This window comes from Eschrichtius robustus, chromosome 9 (genome assembly GCF_028021215.1).
Source record: "Eschrichtius robustus isolate mEscRob2 chromosome 9, mEscRob2.pri, whole genome shotgun sequence".
NCBI classification, from domain to species: Eukaryota; Metazoa; Chordata; class Mammalia; order Artiodactyla; family Eschrichtiidae; genus Eschrichtius; species Eschrichtius robustus.
This window is the reverse complement of record NC_090832.1, coordinates 113,110,359-113,119,226: the sequence shown is the minus strand read 5'-3', so window position 1 is coordinate 113,119,226 and position 8,868 is coordinate 113,110,359. Positions and strand designations below refer to the sequence as shown.

At 35.9% G+C, this 8,868-nt stretch overlaps 1 pseudogene; it reads left to right on the top strand.

Moving 5' to 3' along the window:
• Positions 1–494: 494 nt before the first annotated feature.
• Positions 495–921, top strand: LOC137769376 (mitochondrial import inner membrane translocase subunit TIM14 pseudogene; annotated as a pseudogene).
• Positions 922–8,868: the final 7,947 nt, after the last annotated feature.

Genomic DNA, 8,868 nt, shown 5'->3' with positions numbered 1-8,868 from the left:
CCTTCTGAATGATAGAAGCTGTAAAGGCTTGGGGTAATGGTCACCTGGAAATAATTGTCCCCGACAAGAGATTATCTGGTCTTTTCCATATGATGTTGATGATAATAATAACACCTTACAGTATTTTACAATATTCAAACATTGTATCTCTTGGAGCTAAAGCCCAACGAAACTCGGGGCAAAGGTATTATTTCTACCTGTAATTTCTCAGTGGAAAAAACTAAAGTTCAGCATGAATTGTCTATTGTCATACAGATAATAAGTGTCAGATATAGATCTTGAATATTGTTCCTTTGATTCTAAGTGCTTTGCCTCTTTATTTCACTAGAGTTATTGCAAAGTGTTATCTGGAAGGATGAACTTTGACATGTTTAGAGAAGAGGACTTTTTTTAAAAAATGGTTTGGGAAGTTGAAACATGCTTTGAAATGGAAGTTGCAGCATTGTGGGGTCAGGTTTTGAAAACAACACTTAAGAGTTGAGTGAGCAGTCGCTTTGTGGTAGAGGCGTAGAGTTGGTGGGGTGGGATGAACCACGCTCCCAGTGGAAGCAGAGGAGCAGAGCGGGAACCATGGCCAGTACAGTGGTAGCAGTTGGACTCACCATTGCTGCTGCAGGATTTGCAGGCCGTTACGCTTTGCAAGCCATGAAGCATATGGAGCCTCAAGTAAAACAAGTTTTTCAAAGTCTACCAAAATCTGCCTTCAGTGGTGGCTATTACAGAGGTGGGTTTGAACCCAAAATGACAAAACGGGAAGCAGCATTAATACTAGGTGTAAGCCCTACTGCCAATAAGGAAAAAATAAGAGATGCTCATCGATGAATTATGCTTTTAAATCACCCAGAAAAGGGAGGGTCTCCTTATATAGCAGTCAAAATCAATGAAGCTAAAGATTTACTAGAAGGTCAAGCTAAAAAATGAAGTAAATGTATGATGAATTTTAAGTTCTTACTCATTTATGTAGATGACTACCAGCTTTTTATAATAAAATGCCTCAAAGCTACACATTTTAAAAATTAGCATAAGCTAAATGAAAGCCTTGGTATAAATTTGAGGATTTAAAATCGGATTATAGAATATTTGTAGGTTAATACTCAATAATTATGGATAAATGCAAGCCATTTGAAATGTTCATTACTCATTTGTCAAATAATTTGGTACCTATTTCAAGACAAGGTGAAAAAGATAGTCTCTCCCTGAAGGAATCCCCAGTCTGATGGGAGACTGATAAACTGATAATTAAAATACAATGTGAAAATAATTAAAATACAGTGTAATAAATATGATGGAATTAGCACAGGTTGTTATAGTAGGGGCTCATCTCATTAAGACAGGCGGCTGTTCAAGGTACAGAGGACTCCCCCAACCACTTAGAACCTTGAACTTAAAAGTGAATTTAGCCACAACTTAACCTAAGAAATTGATCTAGGTATGTATTTATCACTTTGTCAGTGATAAATCTGAATTGTTTCAGATTTCATACATTAAATCTGTAACAGTATGATAAAGATTTGAGAATACAAGTCTTGTTTTTAATCAAGAAAGTATGTACATTTTATTTGGCTAACCCCTTAAAAGAGACTGACCATTTATAAACTACTTTAATTGGTTATTGTTTTACATAATCAAGTTTCACATTTGTTAAAACACAATTAGTGAAACTGAAAAGCTCTCCGTTATCAAAATATAACTAAGGACTCGAGAATTCATACACTGATATATTTAAATGACATTTCAGGGTAAATGGCTATTGGTCTAACAAAAAATATGTAAGGATCATAACCAGAGGACCTACCTAAAACACCTGAGGTTAAAATAGCTATTTTGTGGTCAGCCAGAATACTTAATTTTCAGTTCTAAGATGATAAATACTACTACCTACAATCTAAACTTTCTTAAATCATCCTAAAGTTCTTATTAATGGGGAACACAAAGATTTTCAAGGTCAAAATAATGGAGGTGGTCATATTTAGCACTGGAATGTGTTTAGGGACATGTCAAAATGGAGGTATATCTGCTTTTATTTTCCATCCCATTTCCTCATTCAAAATCTGATCAAGTTCATTTGTCATATTTAGAGTATGACGAAGCACTTGGCTGTTTCCAGGGACAAGGGAGTATGAAGGTACAGTTGATTCTTGTTGTTCAAAGTAGTTGTGTTCTATAAAGTCACTGAGAATACTAAATTAGTGAATCCTGAACCACGGTTCCTAGGGGTTTCCTGTGAGCCTCTGGTCACAACATTTTTGTCAACCAGTGAATATATAACCTTGTTTACAAGTGAAAAAAAAAAAAAAAGAGTTGAGTGAGCAGCATTAGTCTGTGTTTTTTCTAGATCTTGGTTTGCCTGTTTATGAAACGATAATAAATACTTGCTCCACTTACTTCTCAGGATCATTAGAAGATTCAAGAATAATACTCGTGTTTTTTTAAGATATACTATCTGTGCCTGCTTGCAGATATGTACTGAAAAGTACTCCACGCAGATGCATCTGTTGACCTTTTGTGTGGAGCACTAAGTGTTCAGCAAATACTGTTAAGTCATATTACTGAGGAATCAGGTTTAAAACCTGGAAAAAATGCCTACAGGGATACAGGAAAAATGCTTCTTCTCCCTCTCCCATGCCCTCCCCCACTTTCCAAGTCACTCAAAACTTATTTCACTTTAATTTTTTAGAGATTTATATAAGAATCTCTTTTGGTAATTTTTAGATGATTTTGATAATGGGTCTCGCTGACACTGTTGGTGTCTCACCCAGATTCTCCAGGATCCCCTTTAACTGCAGCTTCAGGGGCTGCTAAGGGCTCAACTTTCTGAAAACTTCCCTGGACCTCTCCCTTTTGGCTTTTGGAGCTGCCTCACTCACTAGGAGGCCAGACAATGCCTGACTGTGCTGGGTTGCAAAGGCCCTTCCTTCAGGGAGATGGTCTCTGTAGTGAAATGCATGCTCCAGAGCTCGACGGGGGGATCGGGCTGAGCAGGGTCCCTGAAACCACACCCTCACTTCCCTTCTCCCCTTTCCTGATGCAGCCTCATTCAGGCTCTCATAGGCTTCTCTTGAGGCCACACCCTTGATACATCCATCGTAGGCATAACAATCTCAATCTCAGGCTCTCCTTCGAGGGACTCGACCTAAAACAGACCCTGAGCCCTGTTATTTAACTCAAAGCTACTTAAGGAGTGACATTTTTGGTGTTTTTCAGTAACTTATTATTATTGATCATAAAACCAAACTTTGGTTGGAAGTAAAAAGGAGAACCGATTGCTCAGATGAAGGTTAAGAGTAAAAATTTGAGAGGAAAGTCTCTTTGGCTACTTCACAATTCTGCATAGGCTAAAACAGGATAAAGAGTTCCTAGGTTGTGTTGCTGAGATAAAAAATTAATCTTTATTCAAATATTATAGAAACAATGGGTCACTCAGCCTCGCAAATAATCACTTTAGTTTTAAAGCAGAATTTCTACGTTTTGACTTTTGCTTTCTCCTTTAAAGTGATCATTTAAAATGCATTCTCCTGTATCCATTTTTCATTTCTGCCTTTTCTTGTCTTTTTTTTTTTTTTTTTTTTTTTATGCTCTAGTGTCTGGTAACTATAGATATGGATGACCTTGTTTTCAGTGTAGAAATAGTTCATTACTGCACACGTTTTGGCTTTTGGCCTGGGAGCAATGATGGATGTTTGTCCACCACAGGAAACAATATCCATTTTTGGAGGGAGTAGTGTTACATATGACTTTATAATTGTAGTGTTGCTACATATTTAAGAATAACAATAAAACACTCATTCCTGACTTTGTTTCCAAGAGCCCAGGCTACCTGTGGCCATCCTTCCTGTTCTGCCTATACTCCTAATCTTCAACTTTTCTCCAAGTCGTCCACTGTGCAGCATCTCAAACCTCCTGCTTGGCATCACCGTCTGCACTGCACCTGGTCACCTGTTGCATAATCCTCACGTATTACTTAGTCATGTTCGGAGGTCTCCCTGGCTCCCTAATAGCTTCCAGTGACTCAAGTGTAGCAGGTAGACTTACTATTGACACCTCTCCACTCCTTCCTCTTATTTATTTCATGCAGATGAGTGGATAGTGGCTAAACTCCCATGAGAGGGCAGAGTGAATCAAAGTTGATGTCTTATTAAAGGGGATGTAAGCAAGGGTGAAAAATCTTCAACAGAGGATGGATTGGCTGTGTCACAGGGAGCAAGATGGTGAGGGAGCCTAGGTTGACTTCATTATTCCTTGTTCTATACTTTCCTTGACATTTTCTATATAATTATTCAATCCACAACATCATTCTAGAGGTGAATATTATCGTCTCCATTTTAAGATAAGAAAACTGGGTTCAGAAAGCTTCAGTAATTTAAGAGATAGTGTTATCAACATTTCAAACCCAGATTTGTCCCACTCAAATACATGATTATCATTATTATATAACTGACTTTCCAAATATTTCTGATCCAAATATTTGAGTTGCTTATTCTCTTGACATAGCAAGAATTAATAGCTGAAAAATACAGGCTTCATACAAAGACTCCTTAGACACTCCAACAAACTCTCATGACTTTTTATCTACACTTTTTTTTGGGGGGGGATCTTGATGTAGGGTTGGGAATATAGTATGAATGCTCCTGCTAATAATTTATCCACTTTCCAAAGTCTTTATCTTTTTTTCTTTCACCTATTCTTCTGTAGACTTATTCACTCCCTCCCCTCCCAGTTTTAATTCATTCTTTCTTCTTTCTTTTTCTTCTAAGTCACAGTACAAGGTTTTGTTTCATCCAAGGGCTTTCATTTTTCAACCGGTCATTTATCATTTATTCCAAGCCTTTTCAATGCCTTTCTATTCTTTTATCTCTGCAAAAGTTAGTGTTATGAGGATAAGTGATAGGGGCTCTATGAAAACAGAGTTGTACTATAATATCCCCACTCACTTGGAATCGTTCTGGATCATAAAGAAATACTATCTGTTGTGTTCTTCTACTAGTCTGAAGTTTTTTGATAGATGCAACGTGTTCCCTCAATCCACCTCATGGGAGAGTGAAAGAGTAGTTTGATCACAGATATTATAACTCCCTGCATAGCCCTTAGATAAGAAATGATTAAAAACAATATGTGGCTGTTTGAAAACAAGCAGAAATATAGCAGTTATTGGATACAGTAATTTTAGAATAAAGAATTAAATTATAATTGCTAAGGTGAGAAAGAAATCAGATATTCCCTGGATAAGTGGAAAACATCCACTGTGGAATTTGTCATATAAGTTCTCTTCAACTAACCTCTCATACAGGAGAAATGATTCAACACGCATAAGTCAAAGAATTTTGTAATATTAAAAAGTGGCAATTTATTGTTCTATAAGGAATTAGTCCATGCTAGTGATCAGACTTGCTTCAAGTAGAATAAAATCACAATGAAGGCAAAAAAAAAAAAAAAAAAAAAAAAGTCATTATGCAATTCAAAATAAGATTTCATCAAGATGAGGCACATACTCTGACTCAGTCTGGAGCAAGATGCTCCTAATTTTATACAATATCTAAAATAGAGATGCAATAGAGACGCCAACCTTGCTGGCTTGTTTGGGGGGCACTGAAATATATATATAAAACATATTGCATAGTGCTAGCAAGACTTTTTTATGTATTAGATAAACTAGTGCTATTATAATCATTATCTGAAAGTTTTATGACTGGAGTAAACACTGATTTATTTATGATCACCCGACATTTAGATTTGAATAGTTCTGCATATAAAGTATTTATTTATTTGGTTGAAAAGTTTTTTTTAATATAAAATTTCAAAATTCTTTGTTTCTTTTGTGTGAAAACTAAGGAATATTCTTTGAGGGACTGTTTTACTCTCTAATAGAAAAAGTATATAATTTGCAACCATCAAGAGATCAGGGCTGAAATGGGATCTCTATTTCTCTAGCCCATTTGGAGCAGTTTCACACCATTACCTTGAAGGGTTATGAGTCTATCACACGTCCATTAGTGCACTTACCAAAGACAAAACAAGGAATTATTTCCACAGTTCATTCAGGCAATGGATGAAAACTCACAGGAATTTCCAGATGGAATATCAAGGCTCTGCTGGGGAAAGAACAAAGTTTTAGTTTTGGGTATTTAGAAAACCTAAAGGAGGGAAAAAAAAATAACTGGGTAACTTACGGTACTGTTAGGGTCTCTAGTTCTAGGAAATATGAATAAACTATATGATTTATGGTCTGTCAAGATGGAGATGTTACTAAAACATTTAAGAGTCTTACACACTTGAAGATCTGTTACAAGTCTCACTTTATATTGTAATATTATTTTATTGGCCTCTACTGTTGTTATAGATCTATAAATCCAAAATTCCAATTTGAAGTAATAGTAGACGTTTACAAATTTATATCAAGAAAGTAAATATCTGTCCATGAAGCACAGATACATAACTTATCTATCAAAAGCTTAATTTATAGACATGTAAATTCTATAATTGAATCCTCTAATTCCTGTTTGACCAAATTCAAATGACACTTGCATACACTTTCAACATACCTCAAATGACAGTTGTCCATTTAGTTAGTTACTCCTTTTATGAATAAGTACGTGACATTGATATACTCTCTAGTTTTTTTTTGTTTTTTTTTGAGTTAGCAGTGATCAAGGCATCTCTTTATTTTCATAGCGTTTCAGTATTGTGTTCATTTTCTACTTGTGTTTTGTGTATGTTTTCCTTGTTGTAAAGGAAGGTGTAAAATATGCATCATGGTACTACATAGCGGATCCTGCATTGTGCGATATTGTAACAGGCTCAAATGTCCAGAGGAATGGTTCTGAGCCAAGAGACAAGGCTCTGACAAATAGTAAATTTCCTAGAGATCTCAGCCCATGTGAGTTTGGTCACTGTGAGTTTTCATGAACAACTTTTTGTGGACTTCCTGATCCTACCCTCTGAAGAAAGTCATCTGAAGGCTGGAATGACCATGGAAGGAATCAGGAAATAACACCGAGCAATAGATTGTTCTCGCTCCTAGAGAAACAAGAGTTACAGGAATGAGTCCCTGAGCCCTGGTCCTGTTTGTGTGCAAGCCTCAATCAAAGCACAGTAAAGGATCAGGGCAAACTGGCAATCAGCCCTACCTGCAGATCCTTCCTGTAACAGATGTTCGTGGAGAGGAATGATGGGAGACGACACACAATTAAGTTAGAATGACAATCAACTGAGAAAGAGGACAGTTCTTTTTTTCTTTTTGGTCTACTCGTGTAGGTGAAGATTAATTTTCTCTTCTTTATTTTTCCATCTTTTATTTTCTCTTCTCTCTTTAAGAATCCCAAAGCTTAATCATTTACCCCCAGCTGTGCAGACTATCTGTACCATTTCTTTTTCCTTTCTCTCAATAAAATACCCATCTTCTTATCCTTAGAAACTTTACATCCTCTGCAGAGCTCTAAAATCTTATAATTGGGATTATGTTTTTAGAAAGTCAATATATGTTTGCAAGTCTTGTCACACATTTGCCTCGTAGAGATTACTTGTGATGACAGATTGTCAGCGTCTAATGGGCTTAGAGCTACTTTAAGGTTTAAATTTTGAACAGTTCTTAGCATAATGCTTTGTGTTCAGTGTATCAGCTGGCTGGTGATATGTTAACTGCATGCATTAATTGATATTTTTCTTTCCTTTTTCCAAGAATTATGTAACTCTCACCCAGAAAATAAAACCTTGTAGCTAATATGAATATCTTCATTCATACAACTTGACCAGCTTTTTTTTTTTTTACAAAGTAAAAATATTATCTTAAAAGAGGCAAAGATCAAAGTAAAATATTTTCATATCTATTAAAAGATATGAAATAGAACCAACTCTTTATTGTTAGAAAGATACAATTCTTTTTTTTTAAATTTGTGTTAGAGCTGAGATAACTAAAAATTTTGCTTTACAATTTAAAAAATAATTTCAGTGTGAAAAGAATACAATAACTAAACAAATTATAAAAAGACAAAAACTTATGATTGCCATGAAGTATCAATGCCTCCTCCTCTTATAATAAATGCCAGCAACACATGTAAAAATATTTCTTAGGACAAAGTCCTGATATCTTTTTATTACATAATGGCAGGACGGGTCAAGAAAACACAAATGAACAGAGAATGTTTTCCATGTGTGAACAAAGGCTTGTGCATCCACTGACTCATCAGAGAGTTGAACAAAATATGTATAAAAAGGTGTCCTTCCCAGGCAAACACAGCCCCAGGCTAGGACCAATGCCTTCAAGAGCAGAGTGAGGGTGGACTTCAGTCCACAGTCATTTTCTCAGACTAGTCCTTGGGCAGGACGTTAATGCTTACCAGTCGAAGGCATCCCTGATGATATTTGTCGATCACCTATGAATGTCTTAGGAGTTAAAGAACATCAGAATTAGTCCCCTTCTACCTGCATTTTCCAGCTTTATATTCACCTGCAGATATTCTAGGTAACATGTGGAATGATATTGATGGTAATCATTTCTTTTTTACACAGCCTAACACTATCCTCACAAGCCTGAGTAATTCAACCTGTCAGGTATTTTTCTAAATTGTTTTCTTTTGTGGACTGGTAGCCCTAATATTTTTGAACAAATTTCATATTTTTTTCTAAGTGAATTGTGATGCCCTTTAGTTCTTCAAAATTTAACTTCACTTGGAGGTTTGGGGGAGAGGCTTTAAGATACTCTCAGAACAAGAACCAAAAATTAGGAATCAGCTCTTTAGAAAGTAGCACACATTGCTAAAACCTATTGGCTTTGATTTTACTCTTTTCTTGCACCCTGATCTCCTTGTCTGATTTTGATTGTTGCATACTAGTCTCTCTCAGTTTCTTAGTTTGGTATTTGCTGCAACTTGT